This window comes from Rousettus aegyptiacus, unplaced genomic scaffold, assembly GCF_014176215.1.
Source record: "Rousettus aegyptiacus isolate mRouAeg1 unplaced genomic scaffold, mRouAeg1.p scaffold_m13_p_5, whole genome shotgun sequence".
NCBI lineage: Eukaryota > Metazoa > Chordata > Mammalia > Chiroptera > Pteropodidae > Rousettus > Rousettus aegyptiacus.
Genome location: NW_023416308.1, coordinates 96,594,832 through 96,621,477, shown reverse-complemented (window position 1 = coordinate 96,621,477; position 26,646 = coordinate 96,594,832). Strand labels below are relative to the sequence as shown.

The 26,646-nt window shown below is 33.5% G+C and overlaps 1 protein-coding gene and 1 long non-coding RNA gene across 3 annotated transcripts in view; one reads left to right on the top strand and one right to left on the bottom strand.

Moving 5' to 3' along the window:
- The window catches only part of LOC118602771, a 594,064-nt gene that overhangs the window by 20,368 nt on the left and 547,050 nt on the right, over positions 1 to 26,646 (bottom strand). The window lies entirely within an intron of this gene.
- KCNA4 (potassium voltage-gated channel subfamily A member 4) overlaps positions 1 to 26,646 on the top strand; it is a 434,546-nt gene that overhangs the window by 376,032 nt on the left and 31,868 nt on the right. The window contains exon 4 of one of the 2 annotated variants that reach the window (XR_004950745.1): positions 2,128 to 2,192. The exons of the other annotated variant lie outside the window; for it this stretch is intronic. The gene's annotated coding sequence lies outside the window, so the exon portion shown is untranslated. Of the gene's footprint in view, positions 1 to 2,127; positions 2,193 to 26,646 lie in introns of those variants that run through there. 2 annotated transcript variants of the gene reach the window in all.

Here is a 26,646-nt window from a genome sequence, read left to right as displayed (position 1 = left end):
TGAAAAGTCTAATGCCAACCTGAATTTCTGTGTTCTTTTCCCTAAACTTTATTGAGATATAATTGATATATAACCTGTGTAAATTTAAGGCATAAAACATGTTGATTTTATACACTTATATATTGCAATCTGATTACCACTGTAGTGTTATCTAACACTTCCATCAGGTCATATAGTTACCTTTTGTGTGTGTGTGTGTGTGTGTGTGTGTGCGCGCGCGCGCGAGTGTGTGTGTGGTGAGAACATTTAAGTTCTACTCTCTTAGTGACTTTCAAGTACATAGTATGAGATTGTTGTCTATAATCTCAATGATGTGCATTAGATCCCCAGAACTTATTCATCTTTTAACTGGAAGTTTGTACTTTGACCAACATCTTCCCATTTTCTATACCTCTAGCTCCTATAACCACCATTTAATTCTGTTTCTACAAGTTCAGCAGTTTCAGTTTCCACATATAAGTGACATCATACAGTATTTATCTTTCTCTGTCTGACTTATTTTCCTTAGTATAATGTCCTGAAGGACCAACCATGTTGTCATAAGTGGACAAGTGGACAGATTACATTATTTTTCATAGCTAAATAATATTCTGGTGTGTGTGTGTGTGTGTGTGTGTCTTCTTTATCCAGTCATTCATTGACAGACCCTTAGGTAGTGTCCATATATTTGCTATTGTAAGTAATGTTGCAATAAAAAGTATACATGAGAATGCAGATATCTCTTTGATATCTGTTTTCATTTCCTTTGGATATATATCCAGAAGTGGGTTTGCTGGATCATATGGTAGTTCTATTTTTAATTTTTTCCATACCGTTTTCCGTAGTGATTATACCAACTTACATTCCCACCAACAGTGCGCAAGGGTTACCTTTTCTTCCTTGCCAACACTTTTCATCTATTATTTTTTTGATGATAACCATCCTAAAACATGTGAGGTAATATCATGTTTTTAACTTGCATTTTCCTGATGATCAGTGATGTTGAACATTATTTTCATATATCTGTTGGCCATTTGTATCTTCTCTTCGGAAAAATGTCTGTTCATTTCCTCTACTCATTTTTTAATCAGATTACTTTTTTGTTATTAATTTGTATGTGTTTTGAATATATCTTAGATATTAACCTCTTATCAAATATATGGATTGTAAATGTTTCCTCCCATTTTATTTTGTTGGTGGTTTCTTTGATGAGCAAAATCTTTTTGGTTTAATGTAATCCCTCTTATTTATTTTTGCTTTATTTCTTGTGCTTTTGGTGTCATAGCCAAAAAAAAAAAACAAAAAACAAAAAACAAAAAAACCAAACAAACAAAAAAAACATTGTTAAGATCTATGACAATGAGCTCTAGTTCTATGTTTTCTATTGAGAGTTTTATGATTTCAGGTCTTACAATCCATTTCAAGTTAATTTTTGTGACTTGTTTAAGGTAAGTGTCCAACTTAATTTTTCTACCTGTGGTTATCCAGTTTTCCCATAACATTTATGGACGATACTATCCTTTTCCCATTGAGCATTCTTGGCTCCCTTATCAAATAATAGGTAACTATATTTAAATGAGAGTTTATTTCTGAGCTCTTGATTCTATTCCATTGGTGTCTGTGTCTGTTTTTTATGCCAGTACCACGCTCTATTAATTAGTATAGCTTTGTAGTATAGTTTGAAATCCATTGGAATTTTAATAGGGAGTGCATTGAATCTGTAGTATAGACATTTTAACAATATTAATTCTTTTGATCTATGAACAAAGGATATTTTTACACTTGTTTGTATCTACTTCATTTATTCTTATCAGAGTCTTAAAGTTTTTCAGTGTAGAGAACTTTTGCCTCCTTGGTTAAATTTATTCCTATTTGATTGTTTTTGATGTTATTATGAAATGAAATTTTTATTTCTTTTTCTTTATTCTCTTTTCTGTTTCCTTTTTAAAAATATATTTTTTCAGCTATTATATTGTTAATATATAGAAATGCAACAGATTTTTATATATTAATTATATATCCTGCAACTTTACTGAATTTATTGATAAGTTCTAACTTTTTTTTTTGGTTCAGTCTTTAAGATTTTATCTATATAAAATCCTATCATCTGCAAATACAGACAATTTTACTTATTCCTTTCTGAGCTAGGTGCCTTTCATTTCTTTATTCTTCCTGATTGTTCTGGCTAAAATTTCCAGTACTATGTTGAAAAGGAGTAATGAAAGTGAGCACCCTGTTTTGTTCCTGATAATAGCAGGAAAACTTTCAACCTTTAATTGGTGAGTATGTTAGCTGCAGGCTTGTCATATATTGCTAAGGTAGTAGCAATAAGGGTGGTGATGAAAGGCATCATATTTAATATGAATTCGGAAGATCAGGGTTACAGAATTTGCTGATAGATTTTGGTGTGCGGTGTGCAAGATATAAAAAGAAAAAAGAGGCAAAGATAACTCAATTATTTTGGCTGTTCCAGTGGAAGAATGGAGTTGCCTTTTACTGAGCTAGAGAAGCATGGGAAAGATCAGGTTTAAATTCAGAAACTTGTATTTTGGTTTTGTTATTGTTAGGTCTAAATATCCACGTGTATATGCCAGGTAGGCAGTTAGACGTAAGACTCTGAGGTTTAAGGGGAAGGTCAGGAATAGACATAGAACTGTGATAATTTTCTTAGCTAGACAGTGTAGGTAAAATGAGTGTTACTCATCTTACTTAATAATTATATGAAATAGGATAACATTATTTATACTTTTTAAATATTTGAAACCAAAACTTCTTTTGGAAAATACTCTTTAAGAGAAAAGATTGTTTCATTTATTTTTGTGACCCAGTCTTCCAAATATTGCCAATTTCTATTAAATATATTTTGAAATAAATATACTGAAGAATTTTGAGTCTACTAACTCAATACTTAAAACTGAAAAACACTCTAATATTTATTCAGATGTCATAAGAGATGCAAAGATGAATCAAAAGCCAACCTGATATTAAGATAATTATATCATCTAAACATTCATGTGGTGTGAATTTCATACTATGTTTGCATGATGAGGTGATTAATTTATAATTAGATATAAACAGATAATATTCTTTTACCATGTGTACAAAAGTTTATGTTTCTCCTTATTCTTTTTGTCATGGATGAGATATTCAACTTGATGAATCTTACAGTGTTTTATTAACAGTTTAGCACAAGAACACGATCGAAGTAAGTGAAGTAATATACTAAAATCATGTTAAAAATATTTTTACAAGGGCTTATGTACCCCAAGACAGCTTTGCAATCACTTTCAAGTGGTCTCAATTTTACCCCTACATTCTTTTGCTATCATAACAACCCATATCCATTAATAATAATATAATATTGTGGTTAAGAGAATGGATTCTGAAAACCACTTGGTTTTAAACCTTTAGCCTGATTAAATATTAGTTTGTTCATTTATGCATGAGTATATTTATAGTAATTGCCTAATGATGATGGTGAGAACATAAATGAGAAAATACACGTAAAACATACTGTCATATACATGATAACTACTATATATCTTACAAATTATTATAAATCGTATTGATCTAAACTTTTTTAAAAGTATCTAATTTAACTCTACCTTTATAGAAATTTATTTCCTTTTTTTAACCAGTTTATATTATTTATTAAATTGATAATACATTAAGACTATACCAGCTAAGGCTATAGGTTTCAAACAACTGAATAACTTATATTGAGGAATTTATTGGAAGAATATCCAGTATCTCACAGAATGACAGAAATGTTGATAAAGCAGGTGTGGAATGCAGCATAAATCACGGAAGAACAGGTTAATGAGTAGTTGGCTGAGACAAGGTTGCTGAAAGAGTTCGCTTAAGAATGCCATCACCGGAACTCATTACTGTGCAACTGCATCTTAATGTCATTTTTTCATAATTCAAAGTCCTCAAATTTATATATAACATATATCTGTGTTCTGTATCATTGGTTCTCAAATTTGGCTGAACACTGAAATCACCTGGGTGGGTTTGAGTTAAAAATACTAACATTTATAGCTTCTACTTTAATTGGTGTGGAGAGCAGCCAGGGTAATGCGATCTTTTTAAAGATCCCAAGATTATTCTAATATGTGGAAAATCTTAATATTTACTGTTCTAGATGGTACATTATTTGCTGAAGAAATTGCTGAAATACTCAAATGATTCCTACATATATGTGTTAAGTTAATTGGTTAATAAATTATCTTTCAAAAATTATTTATATTTCTTTTTGAAAGTTAAAAAACAAAGATAAACATCTTAGGAAAATTACTCATAATCTCTTATCCAAAGATAACTTCTATAAATATTTCCATTTATCTTTCCAGATGTTCCAGTGTGTGCGTGTGTGTGTATGTGTGTGTGCTGTCAGACTTTCATATGTACTTGGGTCCATGGTAGTTATAGTTCCGTGGCTGCTCTCTCTCCAAAAGAGAGTTTTTCTTTGTTGAATTATGCCTGCTAAAGAGAAGGCTTCCAAAGGTTAAGGATTAATTCGGCTAATGAACTGTGAATATTGGTAAATTGACATTTTAAAGGTCAATGACATTCGGTGATGCTCTAAAACTCACTATCTCAGTGAATTAATGTGTATGAAAACATTAATTTCCCTGAGGCTAAACCACATCAAAACTTACTGATTTTTCTCATTCACTTCTTTCTTAATCATTTTACCTTTATTTTAGACTTTTTGCTTATCTGTATTTTTCTTTTCTTTAACAAATGAGGAATTAAAAAGCATTTAAAAACTGGTGTTTTATTAGGTTTGTTTAATAGATTCATTTATAAATATTAAAAAACAAATACTTTATAATTTAAAGCACTTTATATTTTATACAACATTTAAATTGTGTATTTTTTTAAAAGTTGTTAATGAATAGTAGCCCTATACAGAGTGATATTTATCATCCCTCTTCAAAGCATAACCAACATGTTAAATTAACAACCAGCTGATTTAGATTTTCCATAGCTGTGTGACCTTTATGTGTTAGTCTCTGTGCTTTGACTAGTGTTTGAATCCTCAGAGTCCTTGTTTTTGTGATGCTTATTCTAAGGTATCTGCTCTATAAAGCATTTGAACAGTTTATCTGATAGCTTCTTATCTAATAGAGAAAAAATAAATGGTATGTATGAAAGGAAAAGGTATATTTGAAATACTAGTTAAGAAAACAAATATAGGGACTTCATGTTTATTCCAGGGCAGACATATCATTTGTAACAGGAAGCTAATTAGTAGAAGGCACATTAGAGACTCTTTTCAAGCTTTCATTTGATAAATAAGGAAATTAAAACTCAACAGGATAAACAAAACATCTCTTAATTCATATATTGTTAATAATAAACAGAACTACAATCTCACTTTTCTAATTCCAAATTCAATAATATTTCTACTACATGACAGTGACAGCTCCAATTATATTATCACAAACCTGTATTCTATTCTATTTACACCAGTTGCAGCCATTAATTTAACAAACTATTTTCTGATTGATTTGAAATTCCACCAAAGAAGACAGAAGTGGGAGAGGGAAGAGAGTATGTTAAAGTGATGTAATATATGGACAAAGAAGTGATCATTTGTACATTGTTTGTGAATCTTTCCTGAGACATTTCAAGTAGCTAATGATTTGATGACCCCCCAAACTGCAATGTTCTCAGTATGAGATGAAAATCACCAGTGTGAATAATGGAATGGTAACAAAGTAGAATTTTTCAGAAAATTCACTAGGGGGAAATTCAGGAGCATGTTTCCTAGGGAGGACTGAAACCACTTTTGGGAGAGTCTGTAGCAGATTCTGACTTAAATTGTGTAACCAGATTAAACATAATTCATTAATTCAGGGACATCGAGACTGAGATTTCATAATCTTTATTCCCGAAAATGTAAATGCTAGTTGCTTCAATTTTATTCAAATTTAATTTTCTCCAAGATGTTAGAATAAAATGATTAACACTGAAATTATTTTTTTAAAGTCAAAAAAATTCAAACTTTATTTATGTTCATTAAACCACAACTTTTCTTGAAATAAATACTATGACTACAAGGCTATATTCTAATATTCATTATGGTTGGATAGAAAACATAAACTAACTAATGATCCATTGCAGACTGAATAAATTAAAAGATTGGATCCTGAGAATCATAAAGGAGAAAAGAAAATGAAAGTTATCACTGAGGGGAAAAGGAAATATGTTAAAGCTTGCTCCATATGGTGCTGAAACATCTGGATACAAGGTACTAACTGGTTGAGCATCTGAATCCTGTACCTATTCTGTGCCAAACATCTGTATGATCAAGGAAACTGAGCACTTCCTATGCATGCAGCTATTTTGGCATCTTATGACAGGAGCTGCTGTCTTCTAGAAGTATTGCATTGCAGTTTTCTTTTTTTCTTCTTCCAATTTTACCACAGACCTGAGAAGGGATTGCTGTAAGCCAAAAGTATTCTATTTGGCCACTGCACCATGTTCTATAGCTGCAGTATGAGTGTTTTCAAGATGTGATGAACATCTGCTGTAAATCCAGTCTATTCTCACGAGCATTTTCTGGGGATTGTCTTTGTGCCTTAATTCAAGAGAAAAGGAAAGAGAACCCAGTTTTTCCATTTGATGTAAGACTAAAATGAAGCTCAAGGGACAATAAACAAGCTGCCCACATTCACATAGTTAAGTGTAGCAGGAAGGATTGGTTTCAAATCTACAACTTCCTTGTTAACAACGGCATCTTCATGTAAAATAGAGTATCAGCATTGTATATTTGTGTGGTCATTTTTAACTTGCAATGTATTTTCTCCTCCATTTTTTATTTTGTGGAATTATTCACTCTCTCTGTAGCCATCCATGTTAGTATTTATTTGTTTCTGTAGTGTGCTCTTGAGAAGCCCAAAACTTTTTAATTTTAATATATGCATTCAGACAGAGATGCAAATATATGTTTGGGTATATATTTATATACCCAAATATATATATACTATATATTTATATAGTATGAAAAACAACTTATTAATTGCCACAAGTCAACAAATGCTTCTATGGAAATTTAGTAATGGCAGATGTAAATTTATAGTTCTTGAGCCAGACTTCAAATAATGCACAAGTCGATTACATGATCTTTTTATTTTTTTTAATTTTCTAATGATTAAAAAGTACATATTTATCTTCAACTAGAAGCCACTGGCAAATTCATGCACATTCTACTTTGGCTTCAATGATAAAGAGTGTCAAATGTCATGCGACAAATTTGAGGTGTTAATTTCGCAAGTTATTTGCTATAGTCTATGAAGACTGTATGTGGAAAGCAGAATTTCTAAGTTCATCAGTGATTAACCTGAATATATATATATATATATATATATATATATATATATATACATATCAACCTATAGCTACATCCAAGACATTGGAATAGGCCATGGTGAATTTGTCACACACACACACACACACACACACACAATATAATCAAGCAAACAAAACAATACGAGGCATGTTCTTATATTTTTATGATAATTAGACATCAATATATAAAGCAGAGGTAAATATTACCTGAACAGTAAAGAAGAAGAGTTTACAAACTTGCTATAGACGTTTAGAGGTGTGTAGTGAGACAGGCCAATTGAAAAGAGGGGGGAGGGGAAGGGAAGAGAGGAGGTGGGAGGAGAGGAGAGGAGAAGGAAGAAGGAAACAGGGGAGGAGAAGAGAGAAAAAGAGTCTTGTGAAAGAGTTTTGGTTGGACTTTAGAACCCGGGAATCTCAAGGTTTATGTGATGCCCCACAGTGACCCTAACTCTAAAGTGCAGGGTGTGTACTAAAGAGCAGGAAGAATGGGCTTGCATTAAGTACAGACCAGTGCGGGAAACACAACACACTCCAGCTCTTTTAAGCAGCAGATGATTTAACGTAGATAAATGTGTGCCTACGAAATTATTAAAAGCACTGGAGTAGCAGAAATCTTGGATAGTATAGATAAAATTTAGGAGCACATCACATATGAGAGCTGTGATTTGAAAATGCTGCCACCACTGCTGCTAGCAACCCACAACTGCCTTTCAACCTCTCCAAATTTTGTGAATAGACCTTAGATGGTGAGGTCTGCACTCTGTAATTGCCTCTTAGCATTCAGTTCCCACCACCTGATTGCTTGCACAACAAGCAGCAGAAGGATGATGACCTTTGCATTAATCTGCACTCCGAATTTCACACATGTGCGTCTCATCAGTTTTTGCATTCAGAACAGTGGTTGCAATGAGCCTAGGAAATTTGGTTTATAGCCTTTCAGACTCTGCATTGACTAAAAATGATTTGAGAAAATTAGCGAACCATAAGGTGATTGGTTATACAATCATACATAGAAAATAACATTTTAAAAAATGTCAACGTTGAAAACTATGGTAACTTCTGTAATTTTTGAATTATTTTAAATGTCTTTAAATGAATTTTATCAACTTTGCTACAAAAATAACCTCATTTCACAATAATTAAAAAGAAGAATAATTCCAATAATATTATTTGTAAATTTATGGTAAAATGAGTGTTTGGATCATGAAGACATGCCCAAGTTACCATTGTTTACATAGCGGCACTTTACTTAGATTACGGAAACTAGCTATAAAAGCCTAGCCCTACAAACCCAAATAAATCAATTCAAAACAGACGCTTCGTAAAATATTTGATAACTTCTGTGTTTTGAAACTCAATATACTTATCTTGTTCTATACAGAATGTATGTGGCTGGGAAAAAAAGTAAAATTAAAGGAGATAATCTTATAAACAAAATGCCTCCTTAGATTTGGCTGAAGAAATTGCCATTCACATCAGCAAGTACAGTTTCTGACAAATGAGCAGCATTTCTGTACCTAAAATACTGTTACAAAGCATTATTTTCCTGCCTGTTTCAGAGCATGTATTCCCCCCTCCCCATATCTCTGTTAACTGGCTGTCAGTAAGTCATCACCATCACTGACAAAAACTATCAGCTCTCAATGCTCATAAATTGGTTTGTCAGCCCTCTCACAGTGAATGGAGCGCTTATCATTTTTTTAGAATAAATTTGGAGGACAAATATATAACAGTACTTTTGTCTTTTGTGAATTGTTCCGCCATGCCTCATTTTCTTTGGTGAACAGCGCCTTCCCCTCATACCCTAGTGTTTCCTGGTGGGTTTAGCAATTGCCATATATCATCCCCCGTCACTATAGTGATTTGTCTAATTGTGAGTACATGACCAAAAACGAGCCATTCGGGACTCCCTTTGAGATATTTTTTCTAACTCTCTTTTCCTTTCTGGAAATGAAATTGTAAGGATATGGCCTCTCAGTGAATAAGACCACTACCCAGGGAGAAAGGGAGGCCAGAGAAAGGAGGAAGAAAAAATGGCATGCGGATTCAGTTTTAATTCAAGCAGTCCCTAAAGTTGCATTGCTTCTTTCTATGATTATGCTACCCCAGACCTGGTTTTCAAGAAACTAACTCATACATCTTAATATATCCATTCATTCATTTATTCATTCATTGTTACAGTCAAGAGTGAGTAATAAGTTTATTGAATGGGCTGGATCTGACAGGATGCATTAAAGTTAACTTTTTTCTTTTCTCTCGTCATTAAACTTAGTCAATGAATTTGTTCTTCTCTATATCCAGACAAAAACTTGGGCAGATTCAAAAGATTCTCTAGCGACTATTGGATAATAAAGTGTCTAATCTAATCTTACTTAATCCAAATTTGAAGGCTATTGCTCTAACTCTGTGTTTTAGACTGGCTCAGGTTTGGAAGCCTGCAGTAGCAGGGTGGAGAGTAATCTGTCTCGTTTGTTCCCTGTACTTCGTTTCTCACTGCCCTCTTTCTAACAGATATTTCTGATACCTTCAGTGCTGGGTTAGGGAAGGGGATGATTAAAGAGAAACATTATGGTCTTATCTGGCCGCGCTATTGACAGCTGAGGCTGGTGTCCTCTGAAGGTGAAAGCAACACAGTCAAGACTTCTTTTGTTTGTTTGAGTTGCTTATATAGGATTTTCAGAACTTTTTCTTAGATTCAGGTACTTCCAGCTACATTTGCCTCCTTGTAGATTATGCCTCCTCAGGCTGCCCAATTTTGACTTCTTCATCAGTTTCTGTAAGTGAATACTGTTGTTGAAGTCCCTTTGCTTTTCCAGAACATTGTCATGAGATAGGTTCATTTTAAGATAAATGCAGCCATTCCCTTCCACAGAGAACTCATTTGTACATTCCTCCAAATATTCTCTCTCTCTTTGTCTCTCTCTCTCTCTCTCTCTCTCTCACACACACACACACACACACACACACACACACACACACACACACACCCCACAGCCTTTGATGGCAGTTCTTTCTTAGTACATTTACCTCTTCATGCTCATGCTATACTCGCTGACAGGAACAGCTCCAGTCCTACCTACCCCTTTACTTTTAGGTATTTTCAAGAAATTTTAAATATCAGCACTGTTGCTCCCTAAACGTCAGAGAGTTAGCTCTCCGACAGTCCTCCTGGAATCTTTACTAATTAAGGGGAGTTATGGGAAGAAGGAGAGAAATGCCGCTCATGCCAACAATTCTCCACAGCTTTCCTCTTAACTCCTTACCTCTTATACATCCATGATGTGCTTAATGAGCTAATGTTTACCTGAGTGGTCTAGGATTTCTCTTTAGCATACAGGGCATCTGACATATTTTATATTGTTTTCTCCCTTTGCAGATTCTGTCGAAAACGCTGACAAAACAGGTAACTTTTGATACTTTGCCACACTGGCAAGACAATAATTTGAATATCATTTGTTCCAGTATTCATTTATTTATTTATCATCTACTATGTGACAGGCACAGAGTAGGAGCTGGAACAGTTTTTGACAGTGTGATCCTGTTTTAATCTATGGAATAAGAGAAGCCTTTACTACTGCAAAGGAAATACGAATTCAAGAGTACTATGTTATTTATCCTCAAATTATTTTTATTTGTTCACTTTTAAGTAACATGTAGCTTAAACAGATATATGGTCTTAAAGTATGCTTTAAAGATAAAACAATGCAGAAATGGATAACTAGGAGACCCTGAGGTTAGATTTGACTACAGTTTGTTTTTCTTCTGTCCGTGCATGGTTTTTGTTTGAATGCCCTTAGGTGGAGTATATAATCCCTGATTGCATAGTTTTCACAAATATCACATTACTTGAAAATTTAGTTTCTTTTCTGGTCCAATATAGCTTTCATTTTTTAAAAAATCTTTGGTCAGATCCTCTCTGAAAAAATGTCACACCCTCGTCACTTCAATACTTCCTGAAGAACCTACCACTAACTTCAAGGGATTTCTCAATATTGTAGGTAATATAGCACTTTGTCTGTTTAGACTTAACTTACTTAGTATTTTCATTACCTCAAGGAAGCCATGACATTAAGCGAGTCCTGGGAATTACTAGGGAATGATCATTTCGAATAGATAAGCTCATCTAAAGTGGGTTAAATAGAATATCAATGCTGAAATAATGTACAAGTCACCTTGATAATACAAGAATCAAGATCTGTCATTTTCCCAGTTTTTGTCAAAATAGACATGAGTTCTAAAAGATAAATACGTATTACATGAAGACAAAAGTAATGTTTCTATGTGTTTGGAGTGTGGTTCTTCCTTCTCTACCATAAACTTTATATTTTAATGCAAGAGTCAGTCATAGCCTGGAGCAGAAGGAATTATTAAAGCGCTTTAATTAAACTATTGGCAAGATGTACCATGTGATCATACACAGGACACCACCTGAAGGAGACTCTGGATTGTTATATTAACTCACACGGTGGGTGTGAACAGAAGGTCTTCCTAGAGTAACCCCTGCCATGAGTGTCCTACTAAAATACTAAGTTACATTGGAGACACATGAGGTGAAAAAAGTAAGGAGCCACTAAACTTGTCTTTAAAAAACAGCCAATTATGCCTCTACGCTTTTGCTTAATTTATGAAAGTACAGACATATTTAGTTAAAATTTCATTTAATAGGGAAAGGATTAAAAGGAAAAGTTAAATTCTTCTCCCTCCTTAGATCTCCACTACCATTTCTCAGAAGCAACTGTTGCAAACTACTCTTTAGCTATTTTTGGTATATCGTTCCAAAAATCTTTAGCATTTCCTAAAATTTTATGATTTTTAATTAAATGAGATAAAAATATGCATGCTATTATTTATTCATTTGCTTTTTATTTTGCTTTATAAAGTAGCTTAGCAATCTTTCCAATTTAGCATAAAGAGGTTTAAGTCATTATTTCTAATGGCTATTTAAAGTAATTGCTATTTTAGGAAATTATTTCTACATATCAGGCCCTTTTAAAAATACTTTACATATATTAACTTAATTCTTGAAACTGCCATGTAAGATGGGTACTATTATTTTTATTCATAAGGTGGTACCATAATTATCATTCCAATTTAAAAATGAGTAGAGAGTAGCAAAGAGAGGTTGAGTAATATGTTTAAAGTTGCTTCATACAGCTATCTAACATTTAAAAACAGGGGGATGGGCTCTTCCCATACTGCCTCTCATAGTAATCTTCTATTAATCCTATGAATGGACCACTCGACTGAGGTTTCTGGTGGCGGTGGTAGAAGTGGTGATGTGTGTGTATGTGTGTGTGAAAAAAGAGAGGAAGGGAGGGAGAGCGTGAGAGTGAGAGAGAATGAAAGCAATCAAGTTTGTATTTTGCCATTATAAGCAATGTGGCAATAAGCTTTATGAAATAGCTGTCGTATTAATCTCTAGCATTAATGTTACTGGATCAAATAGCATATGAATTTCATATATACTATATATGTATGCTTATATGTGTGTATATATATCTTGATTACATATACCAATGTTTTTTATTACATACATACATATATTTTTAATTATATACATATATGTACTAAAAATTTATCCCAAATATTGTACCATTGTACCATATGCCATTTGACATTCTTACTAGGAACTTTTGTCACTGACACCAACATCTGGTCATACTTTTGAAATATTTTTAATCTGACGAGTAATAAAAGATATATATTTCATAAGTTGCTTCTATTTTAATTATGAGCAAGGTTGAGCATCCATAGACTACACTAGCATGTAGCCATGCTTAGCAAACCTAACCGAGCGCCTGAAATCAATGTGCAGAAGGACCTCAAATAATGTTGTTTTGGTCAACATTGTTTCATTATGACATTAATGAGGAAAAAATATATTGATTCCTGGCAGAGATCCTGTGTGGAGTTTGCACATTTTCCTGTCTGCGTGGGTTTTCTCCAGGGACTTTGGTTTCCTCCCACGTCCCAGAGATGTGCGTGTAAGGTGAACTGCTGTGTTTCAGTTATCCCAGCCTGGGTGAGTATGGGTGTGAGTGCACCCTGTGATGGAAGGGTGCCCTGTCCAGGGTGGATGCCCTCCTGGTACCCTGCACTATCAGGACAGGCGCTGGCTGCGGTGACCCCGGACTAGAATAAGCGGATTGAAAAAGAATTATCTTACTTGTTTTTAGAACTCTTTCTTAAATGTATGTATACCTCACTTATATTTAAATGTTTTAGAAGAGGTTTCGGTCTTTATTTAGGAGTTCGGTGATGTTTCTGTGATCAAAAATATTGTCGTAGGAAATTAACTCTTGTTTATATCAATTACCCTAGGGTAAAATTGGTTTAAATACATGTCATTTTACTTAAATTCCCAGTTTCCAAGAACCTATGAATGACATTAAGTGAGCACTTATATGATGCTTCAACAGCTTTCGAGGTTATCTCACAGATGTCTGGTGCTGCTTGTCTTTGGACGATAAGTAAATATTTTGTTAAGAAAAACTCCACAAGAAAATATAATATATTCACTTAAAGGCATGACTTTCAATTAAGTTTTTAGTATAAGCACCTTTCACTACTAAGAACTGCTTGCTATGTCCTGCTTCCTTCTGTCTCCTATTTTGCTTCCAAAGCTCAATCTTCTTCTCTACAATGTCAGGATATGACTTATTTCACTTGAATAGACTGGTTGAATGTAATTCCATTAAAATAAAGATTATTTGTCTAGATTGTTCAAGGCAATCAAGGACAAATGAAAGCCCTGATCTTTGAAGAGGTAAACTGCTAACATATGCTCTGGTCCAATCTGATATGTGAGCCATTGAAGTAGTTGGCAATTAGCGTGACTTACAACAGGCACAAGACCAAACTAGATTAAGTTGATTCTGCCCAATATGGGAACAATCAAGATGTGTTCACCTTGGGAGGTTTTTAGAAAGAAATATGTGGGTTTTCAAATTGGAAGATTGCATTTAAAAAAAAAAAAAAAACACCTTTCCAATAGGTTGCCTTTAATGGAGAAACAGCCTAATTTGTGGAGGCATTGAGATCCGCTTTTTGCTAAGAATTCCCATGTTTGTATATTCTTACAGGCTCTATGGCTACTATCAACCTGGTAAACCCAGGACTGTTTTCATCTTATAGTAAATGGTTTCCTGTTTCAAAGTCAAAGTCTTATTTCAGCCTCTCACTATTTCATGAAATATTTCATGAGCAAATGATAGATCAGAAACATTTACATAACTAAGAAATAATTTTAAGTTTGAAACTGTTAAGCCTTCCAACCATGCCTCATGTGGGAAAGATTGACTAATAATCCTTGCTGCGCTTCTGGTAGATTTATTGAATAATTTAAATAAGAGATTATTTAAAGCAAAGCTGCTGAAAGGAGGAGGTTGGATAAGTGACTTGTTGATTCATTAGCCTGTAGTTTCTTCTTGCTGCCTATGAAAATAATGGAGCAAGAATAATGTCGTTTTATAATCTCTGTAGGGGAGATTCTTTTTCAGATGTCACCCGAAGGCGTTAACAACTGGAGCACTTTGTCTTGTTATGTCATAGATTGTCTTGTGATAATTTCATTATTAAAGAAGGAAGTAATTGTTCAAGAATTTTTATCAGAATTGCATGAAAGTTTGTGGATTTTGTCTCTTCACCAACTCTAGAAAGCTTCATTGATGCATTTGCTGTTCTCTATAAAGTTAACATCCTTCTAATAATAATGATTATGCTCCTGACATTCAATGTGTTTTTGCCATTTTTAAAGAAAATTCATGTCCATTATTCTATTTTGCTTGTCTGACTCCTCTTCAACAGGGACCTAAAGCTGCAACTTCCAGATACCCTTATGGAGTTCAGGCATTTCCAACACTTTCTACAGTTAGTTAAAATAAAGATGGCCTTTACTTTTTACATATCTTTGGTGAAAATTGTTATTAGATACAAAGAGTGAGCTGTATACATTATTAAAAGTCTTGCTATGGCAGGCCTCCCTTTTTATGACATATCAAGCCATAGCAAAACACTATTAAATGTTAGGTGAGTTAGAATTTTAAAAAACATTTACTGAGTTTGTACTTATGTCAGGCACTGTGTTAAGTCCTTTAAAAGCATTATTTTATAAAGCATCTCAAAAACCATATGAGGAAGATACTAGTATTATTTCTATTTTTAAAAACAAGAAAACCGAAAGCCACAAAGAAATAAATAACATCTTCAGTTAGAGGTGACTCAAGAATTATGGGAATAAGAAAAATGAGATTGCTTTCTGATGTTTATAATGTAAAAATTGACACACAATGAATGTGGGCTTAGAGATGAGAACATTTCATAAGGAGAGAGAGTTGCTCTTAGCAAGCAAGGACTGACTACTTACTAAAAACGCCATTTGTGAAAGAAAAAAGATCAACTTGCCAGAAAATTGATCATAAGTTTAATGATAGAAGCAAACAAGTGTAATACTCACTCAACCAACATTCTAAAGAAAGGGAAAATTAGACAGCAAAATTTAAACATTCCAGTGTTTTTTACAAGACCATCCATGTTGCAAAGATGAGTTTATTAAACTACATAAACTTGATGGTAATTACATTTCTTTTTATCTATGGTTTCTTGTTCAGATTCTACATAGCATTCTAATTATGATTTTATTTCCCATGAAGTCTGCCTACAGAGATAAAATAATAAGCATTGACATACTTCCAACTGCATGACAATTATGTTTTAAGCAGAAAATTAAGAAATTAGCATTCTGATTTTATCTGCAAGTTCATAAATTTTGTTAGCACAATTTTTTCCATAAGAAACTTATCTGCTCTCTGTTTATTGAGCTAGTATGCTTGGGTACTGAGCAGTGATGGGTACTGAGAAGTTCACAAAGATAATAAATTTATAACTACATGATAAAATTTTCACTAAATATGTGGAAAAAACTTTCTACAATTATCTCCCCTGCCTGAACTTATTTTAAGTAACAATATTTGAGCACCTAATAGGTTCCAGGTATTGTGCCAAATACTCAACATGTATTACTTGTCTAAATTTCACACAAACCTTGATTGAAATGTATTATGTAATATGCATTTTATAAATGAAAAATCGAATATCAGAAATACCAGAAATATTTAGTTTCTTATGGCTTAAAATAAATCTGAATCAGGGTGCCTCAAATAGATTATATTTAATCCTAACACTTTAGTGTTTCTGAATTCTGTCTTTTCAAACCACTGCATTCTCAAATCCATGAATCTGATGCCAATCTATCGTTAAAATTTTGTTGATATCTTCCTTGCAATACCCAAAGATTCCTTGCCAAACTCAGAAATGTTTAGAGAACAGATAAGGACCACAATGTTGAAACCCTTCATGAAAAAAGTACATCTAAACCAAACAAAAAGTATATGATACAACACTAAGATTTACCTGGATGGTAGGTGCCCTGGCATAAGAAAGGTTAATGAATGAATAAAAGATAACAGGAACAATAACTCCCCCAACCAAATTAAAAACAAACAAACAAACAAACAAAAAACCTAGACTAAAATAGCTAGAAAAAAACTAGAAAAAAATAGGAAATGTGAAAATTACTCCTCAAATAGATGAGATCTAAAATTTTCAATACTAGTCCTCTATATTATCAAAATTTTAGTTGCCTATAGAAATTCCCTCAAGGAGAGAAAGGGAAGCTGAATGATTCATTCATGAAACAACTGCTACAGTGAATGACTGAAGTGGTGTTCGGCCATCCTCACTATCACTCAATTTTAGGGAAAAAAGCTATCCTCAATCACCAGTAATAACTAGGCAACAAATTGGATCTCCCTGCTCTGTACAAATCACACACCAGTCAATATGTGGTAGTGGCTGTGCTTAAAGACTAAATAAGGAGGTAATCTATCAAGGTTTTCTCCTTTCAGTTATCTCTAACTTTAAGAAAACAAAATAAGAAGAAAAGATAAAGGAAGAAGGTAAAAATTGGTTGATTCTTATTCCTATACTTATATTTTAGAGATTGTTCTTTGAGTAGATAAAGTCTAAAGAATTAAATTTTCATATTATATATCTCAGGAAAGAGGCTAGCATTTGCTATTGAATTTTGATGCCTTTAGGTAAAACAACTGCAATGTGACAGATACATTTTCTGATGGTTATTGGTCATAGGTGATCATTGGTAGAGGTCTTACTGATTAGAATTCATACATTTATTTATTCAACAATTGGTTATTTAGTACCTAGTCTATATTAAAGGCTAAAAGTGAGGCATTGAGAACATAACACAAAATAAGAGAGTATCTCAGCCACCAAGATACTTAGACCCAGAGAGCAATATGCAAATGAGTAAATGAACAAGTAAGGTAATGACAAATTTCTCAAGATATATACATTAACTATGTACATCTTTTTTTTGTATGTCAGTCATACCTCATTGAAAACAAAACAAAACAAAATGTAATGGGATGAGTTCTGTGCAACCTTAAGAAAATTGCTAACCTCTCTCATTCTTAGTGTATGTCTATATTTGTGACAATTAAAAATAATTTAAGTGTAGTAGGTTAAATAGTGTCTCAAAAAAAAGATGTTTATGACTTAATCTCTAGGACCTGTAAATGTTACCTCATTTAGAAAAAAGGTCTTTGCAGATGTAGTTAAGTATCTTGAGATGAACTCATCCTGAATTACAGGAATTGGTCCTACATCCAATAACAACTATTTTTATAAAAGATACACAGAAGAGATAGATGGAGGGAATAAAACAATATGACTATAGAGGCAGAGATTGGAGTTATTTGGCCACAATCTCAAAGAAGCTAGCAACTACCAGAGATTGGAAGAAGCAAGGAACATAATTTCCCTTGTATTCTTAGGAGGAAGTGCAACCCTACAGATACCTCGATTTCTGACTGTTAGCCTCCAGAACTATAATTTCTATTGTTTTAAGTCATCAAGTTCATGTAATTTGTTATGGCAACCCTAGGAAATTAATGCAATTAGTAAAATGCTCAGGAAATTACCTGATGCATGGTAGGCATTTAATAATCATATCTGGGATAATGAGAATGATTAAGAGGATCACGATAATTTTCTTTTATAAATCAGCAGTTTCAAAATATTCACTCAACGTGCATAGTCCTATATAAGACCTGTTTTTAGATTGTTTTGGCAGACTTATAAGATGCATTTTAAAAATATTTATATTAATGTGCCTTCCAGTTCTGTTGGAAAATTAGTCTGGGATGTTTTTCTCTACACATACACACTACTTTATCTACTATATACATTTTATTTTGCCTTCTTACTAAAAAGTAAGAGAGAAAAGGAAAATAGAGGGAAAGATTAGAAATTATTTAACAATATAAATATATTAGAATCCGAACGAAATGAGTGAGAACTCCCTACTATCGTTCTCTTCAGATTTAAGGGCCAGCATGGAAAACAAACAAACAAACAAACAAATAAATAATGAAAATCATTTTATATGTCCATAGCTGGAGGATTGATGTAGGCAAGAACAAAGCATAATATTGGCCTGTATAACTCACTGAGTCAAAGAGTAGGAATTGATTAGTTTAGAGCCAAGAAGAGCTGATTATAAATATAATTAACATTATTTTCCATGGGCCTAAGGAAACTCTTCAAGGTTGTGAGTGATAAGATAGGGAGAGATAAGTGAATGATAAGTCAGGGAGATAACATTCTATCAAGGCACCAATATCTCATGTTAGATTGGAGAAACTTTTGTGTGTATAACATACTCAATTTATGGATGTAAGATTTCAAAACCACCCTAAATCTTGGCATTCGAACTTGAAGGCTTAAATAATCGCAAAGCTTTGTGAGAGTCATACTCTGCTAGCAAGGAAATTGAAGTGAAAATTTTTTTTAAAGAAATATAAGGTTTTGGTGTTTCTGGGTGACACATTATTACCTTTACTTAAAGCAAGTGATGGAGTTATTTTGAGGAGTGGCTGTAATTTTACCACAGGGATTGCTTAATGAGGATACTGCTTTCTTGAGATTAGGAGAGGTATTATCTACAGGCAAAAAATCAGAGAGGAACATCTACTTTCTTATACATACTAAGAATCCTACAACTTTTCAAAAATTTTGCCCCCAAAATCAATCTTTTTTTTTTTTTTTTAAATAACTTCTACACTGAAAAGAGCTTTCAATGCCAAGATTTTCATTGCAGCACAGGGAAAATTTTAAACCACCACTGTCTAACAGTAGGATAATCGTTATGTAGTAGTGCTTAAGTTTGTTATTATGGTCTGAAAACTAGCAGAAAGAGGGTTGAAGGAGAGGGAGTTAACAGAAATCAATTTGAATGAGTGCCTGAGGATGAAGCTAGTGCAGAACTAATCCTATGGAAAAACAAACAAACAAACAAATATCTTAAGCTTCGCCATGTAATAAAATATTAGGGGAAAAGAAAGGGGTTAATTCTAAACCTGTCATTTGAGAACCCTCACCTATTCCCATGAGCTTCTGTCTGTGTTCTTGGGACGAAATTAATTAGTAAAATATAAAGCTAATTCACCTCTCTGGTATCAGAGCACAAACAACACTAATTTACACAAGATACGACATTTTTTTCCACTCTGTGGTAGATCACTCTAGTATCTGCGGTGACTTCTGGGAATCTGTACTGGACCCTAGCAGGCTACTTGTACAACTGAAAGGAGAAAAGGAGACAAAAATAGTAGTCGCATCATGTAATAGAGGCTATAGTATTGGCCAAAGACAGTGCGTTGCAGTAAACATGAGGAAAGTGTCCACCATTCCTCCAAAATAGTCTGGAACCCAGCAGGAAGGGTGGTAGCACCGCCTGTGGACACTATGGTGGCCTGAGAATGTTAGTGCCCTGTGGCAATCACATGGTGCTGATCAGATCCATATTTATGAGGACATGGGAGATGCTGTTATGTAACCACTTGGGTGAAAGGTAAACGCATGACACCCCAAGAGAAGTTTTAAAAGCAAGCCTTTATTGGGAGAGTGCTCCCGGGCGAGGTTCTCTGGTCCAGAGAGGAGAGGGGCCAGAGAGGAGAGGGGCCAGAGATGTCACGCCCCGAGACAGGAGGGCATAATTTTTACAGGGTTATGTGGGGTTTGGGTATAGAATGGGGAATGTCAGTGGAGCATCTCGATTAGGGCAGTGGCAGATTAGGGCAGTGGCGCCAGGGCTTTAGGGTGGGCCCTTTTCCGGATTCCGAGGTCAAACTGGGAAGCCTCCAGGCAAACCCCCTCCGACCTAACACTGGGGACTCTCCAAAATACTTTTCAGGATCTTTGTAGGCTTGAGGAGGAAATGTCATGAGCCAGTGAGAGTTGGATAAGTAATGCAAATACAATTCCATTGGTAGCCATAGGTCTTGAGAAACTGGGGTAGCTAATATGTAAATCATTATCTATTTCTATGATAAAATATGTAAACATTAACAATACTTTTCAGAAAGAACTTAATATAAATGAAAAAGCTTTTTGCAATTATATATGTAAAATACAAGTGTATTTAGGTATGATTTTTTTTTCTGTAAATAGATTTTAACCATATCTAGAGGTTATTGCCTAAAATATAAGCTATATGAAGTACATTAAATTAACTTTGAATATAGCACATCAATTACTTTCTTATTTTGTACAGTATTATGAAATCAATATTTAAAACATTTCGATGAGTAAAGTTCAGGAATTTGTTAATTTAATTATTTTAATTAATTTTAATGGAGATTTTTTGGTGGGGACTGAGGAGCCCAAACACTAATGAATTTTTATAAGATTATTTATTATGTGACTATGCACATGGTTGTAGGTGCTATGGATGAAACAATAAATAAAAATTTTAATATAATATGCAGTGATAAATATTTTGATAAAAACTAAAGTAAGGTGATAGAGAGTGATAGGAGTGGTCAGTATAATCCTCTCTAAAAATAAGAAGATGATTTTTAAGTTATTAATTTTATTTGTTTTTATTTATACTTCATTATACTTAAATAAATTATGCCTGCTAGCTATTTCGAAAGCAAACAAATCTGGTTCTATAGTACATCTTAATTCTTAGTTCTACCAGCTGAAGAAATAATAGTTGAGAAAGATTAAATTTCTGAAAGAAATATTGTGTATGTGATGTGTGTGTCTGTTTCAACATATATTTGAGTGTGTATGTAACAAATGAAACCAAATAGTCAACCCGAATTGCACCAAGCATCTACATTAAACCTTATATTTAAGAGCTAAATGTACAGCATCAATGATCAGAAAGAAAACTTAAGAAAATGATCCCATTTATAATTGTGTCAAAAAGAATAAAATACTTGGGAATAAATTTAATCTAGGAAATGAAAACTATAAGACATCAATGAAAAAAACTGAAAATAACAAATCAATGGAAAGATTTACTATGCTCATGGATTAAAATAATTAATATTGCTAAAATGTCCACACTACCCAAAATGACCTACAGATTCTATGCAATCCCTATCAAAATTGCAGTGGCATTTTTCACAAAAATAGAATAAATAATTTTAACATTTGTGTGGAACTACAAAAGCCCTAAATAGCCAAAGCAATCATGAAAATGAAGAATAAAGCTGGAGGTATCAAACTATACTACAAAGCTCTAATAATCTAAACTATGTTATTGGCATAAAAACAGACATACAAATCAATGGAATAGAATAAAGAGCCCAGAAATAAACCCATACATATGTGGTCAATCCATTTAGGACAAAGAAGCCAAAAACATGCAATGGGGAAGGTACTCTCTCTTCAATAAATGGTTCTGTGAAAACTTGATAGCCACATGCAAAAGAACAAAACTAGACCCCGATTGTACACCATACACAAAAATTAACTTAAAATGGATTAAAGACTTGAACATAAAACCTGAACCTGTTGAATTCTGAAAAGAAAACATACAGAGTAAGCTCCTTAAATTGGTCTTGGCAATGATGTTTTTGGGTTTGACACAAAAAACAAAGGCAACAAAAACAAAAATAAGCAAGCATGCTATATCAAACTAACAAGCTTCTTTACAGCAAAGAAAACCATAAACAAAATGAAAAAGTGAATGAGAAAAATTATTGTAAACCACATATTTGATAAAAGTTAAATTATTTAAGACACTCAAGAAATTCATACAACCCAATAGCAAAAAGACAAACCAATTAAAAAATGGACAAAGTATCTGAACAGATGTTTGTCTAAAGAAGACATAGAAATGGGCAGTAGGTACTTAAAAAGGTAATCTGCATTGCTAATCATCAAGGAAAGGCAAATCAAAACCACAATGAGATATCATGTCATACCTGTTAGGATGTCTATTATCAAAAAAAGATAAGAGATAAATTCTGGCAAGGAAGTGGAGAAAAGAGAACCCTTATATATTGTTGGTGGCAATATAAACTGGTACAGCTATTATGGAAAATACTATGGAATTTCCTAAAGAAAGTAAAAATAAAACTATCATATGATTCAGCAATTCTGCTTCTGAGTATATATCCAAAGGAAACAAACCTTTATTTGAAAAGACATCTGCATTCCCATGTTCATAGCAACATTATTTATAAGATCCAAGATAGGGAAACAAACTAAGTGTCTGTTAATGGATGAGCGGATATCAATGAAAATTTTTTTTAACCTTTAATAAAAGGAAATCCTGTTATTTGTAAAAATATGGATGAACCTGTAGGGCATTATGCTAAGTTACACTTCTGTGAAGATTAAAAAAAAAAAGAAAGAAAGAAAAGGAAGGAAGGAAGGAAGGAAGGAAGGAAGGAAGGAAGGAAGGAAGGAAGGAAGGAAGGAAGGAAGGAAAGAAGAGAGGGAGGGAGGGAGGGAGGGAGGAAGGAAGGAAGGAAGAAAAGAGAGTAGAAAAGTGGTTGCCAGGGGTTAGGAGTGCAAGAAATAGGGAAAGCTTAGCAAAACAGTACAAATTTTTAGTTATAAGATGAATTAGTCTGAGGAGCTAATGTATAACATGGTTATCATAGTTGATAATACTGTATTATTGCATAATTGAAATTTACTAAGAGAGTAGAATTTAAATGTCCTCAGAAAGAAAGAAAAAAAGAAAGAAAGAAAGAAAGAAAGAAAGAAAGAAAGAAAGAAAGAAAAAGGAAGGAAGAATGAAGAGAAAGGAGGAGAGAGAGAGAGAGGAGAAATAAAGTAAATATGTGAGGAGGTGGATTTGCTAATTAACTCCGTGGAAGAAACCCTTTCACAATTCATTGTAAACCATCACATTGTACACTTTAAATATATTACAATTTTATTTTTAATTTATACTTTAATAAAGCTGGGAGGCGGACAAAAAAAATCTGAGATTTCCTGAATTTTACTCAAAATGATGACCACCTAAATATTCATTAGAGAAAGAAGACTATTTTGAAGGCACATGGAAGCGATGTATAATGGAACAAATGTCTGGTGATCTCCCTGCAGAACTCTGCTCATCAAGCATAACTGAAGTTGCTGCCTGACAGGAGGAATGTTTGAATACCCAAAGAGATGTCAGTCACCCTCCAGGAACTAAAGAAAAAGTCCTATGGCCAGTGGTGTACTGGAGCGAATCATGTATTTATTTTTTTCTGAGCTATTGTTGTTAAATGCTTACTAGTGAATTATTGCCTATTGCTGCCAATTGGGAATAACAGGGGGTTTTACTGGAATTGAATCCAAACTCTAGATTAAGGTACATGTGGCTTCAGATGTGGAGAGACATGCCATATACATTAAAACATTGTGCACAAAGGAGACAGTGGTTTCAAGTCATATGTGCTGAGAAATATAACTTTTATTCAATGTCTGAATTCAGTTACTAATGTCAATATCTGAAACGAAAAGATGAGCCTAAAATTATAAGCTATATCAATGGAAAGGTCATATTGAAGTCTGCTATTAATTCAACACAGCCACAAAAATCCTTAATGGAGATAGTTCATTGAAAAAAGGTAAGGAAGGTTGCAAATACATTAAAATGAAGGACAAGAATAGAGAGGAATAAGCATTTACCTACCACATATAAGTGTCATATTTACCATTACTAGTGATAAATTACATTTGCCACTCTAGATTATAAGCATTGATTTGTAACTGAGTTGCTATTCCTGAGACAAATGTATGCATTATGCTTCAGGGTGACTGACAGCAAGGATTAAATCATAAAAGTCTCCAAAAGAATGATAATTATGGCATAAAACAAGATTAGTTACGAAGTAGAAGATTTTTACAGTTCTGAATTAATTATTATAATTATAGAAAATTATTGCAAATCCAACTATTTGTTTCTAATAAGTGTTTCCAAGGTTAATAATTATTTTAAGCAATGTTGGATAATGCTTCTAGTGTTCAGTAAAAATAGAAGGATTGAAAATTATATGTATATATCACAATTACATCTTCATTGAATTACATAAGGAGAGTGGCTGGAGAAAATACATTAAAATATTTTAGGTGCAGAGACTTCAGCTTCTGGCTATGATACCGTCAATGGTACTGCACTAGTCTTCTTGCCATAATCAACAATCATATTGTACAAACTCTATAAGGTAACTGCTATCAGGTGGTGGACAGCTGTCAGCACAAGACTGGAATCCCTAAAAGAATGGAAATTCTCAAGTTAAGCCTGGATATGAGGAAAATTTCATAACACCAGTGCAGCATCATGATGCTGGTACAGCAATGCAACCAGAATTATAGGAAAATAATCATAACACATTTCTATAACCTAAAATAAAAATCTTGAATTTCATCAGGAGAGGAAAAAAACACATACGATGAAGGGAAATAACAACACGAGTGAACACCTAACTCCTCGTTAGAAAAAAATGAAAAGCAAGAAACGATGAAATAATATCCTTTAAATGCTAAAAAAGAAAAAAAGTCCATCAATACAGAATTTATGATTCAACAAATATATCTCATAGAAATAAGAGTAAAATAAAAACATTTACAGACATATCAAATCTGAGGAAATTTGTCTTTAGCTGTACTGAGCGTGTTCTCAAGCTTCAGAGAAAAGACACCAAATAGAAATTCAGAAATTGATGAAGAACTCTGGAAAAAATAACTAAGTGGATAAACATAGAAATATATGTATTTGATCCTTTTCATTATTGTCTTAAAAGAAAATGACTATAAAAGTAAAAATAATACAGTTGTAATGTGGGGTTAATAATGTATAGAGAAGTATAGGATAGGGCAACAGTGCGCAAAAAAGAAGAGGTGGGTAAATTCCTGATAATATTATAAGTTATTACGTTTCAGAAATGAGGATTTTGAAGTGTAGGGAAGTAGAAAGAAAAATGGTAACTGTGAGTACTGAAGTGTAAAGTATGAAGTGGTAAAATACTGACCTTAACACACAGAAAAATTAAAGATGTATATTGCTAACCCTAAAGCTAGCACCAAAAATAATCAAAAGAGGTATAGAGAAGAAGCCAACGGGGGGCGGGGGGCGGGGAAGGAACACTAAGAATATTCTGTTGTAAAGGAAAAACCATTTTTCCCTTCGCTACTCACAATACAGCACTTCATTTCCAACATTTTCCTGAACAATTCTGACACTTCTGGTCACCAAATGTGTGGAGATTTTTCCCCCATGAAGAAATTCTCAGACACTACCTAAGCGTCCTACAATTCAACTCACTTCTGACACCATCTACCTAGAGATGGCATCAGATCCCTCAGGCTAAGGGCTCCATCCCAAAAGACTGCCCCTGCTGCTTGCTTCAGATGCTCATCAAAAGTTTAATTTTGACTGACCAGCTATAAACTAGAGGTTCCAACAACCCCCTCCTTGAGTCTAATTAATTTGGTAGAGTGGCCCACAAAACTCAGGAAAAGGGTTTGCTTACTAGATTACCAGTTTATTATAAAAGAATATGTAATTCAGAGACAGCAAATGAAAGCCATGCATAGGGCAAGGTATGGGGAAGGAGAGCAGAGCTTCCATGCTTTTTCTGGACTGCTACCCAGGTAACACTTCCATATGTTCACCAACCCAGAAGCTCTGTCTGAGCCCAGTCCTTTTGGGTTTTTATGGAGGATTTCCTAATTGGTATTACTGATTAAATCTTTAAAACATAAAGTACGAATTTGAAATTTTGATTAAAACTTTTGAAACGTGGTTGAAAATACAAAAAAAGATTCTTTACATGAAAATGAAAAACTACCTAGTGGTAACGAAAAGAAACAAGCAAAATTAAAACAAATGGCAAAAGGGAAAGATGCAACATTTGTAAAAGATAAAAGATTCATATTTTATATGATATAAACGATGTTATATATCTTAAAAGCCATTAAGAGAGGGAAAAG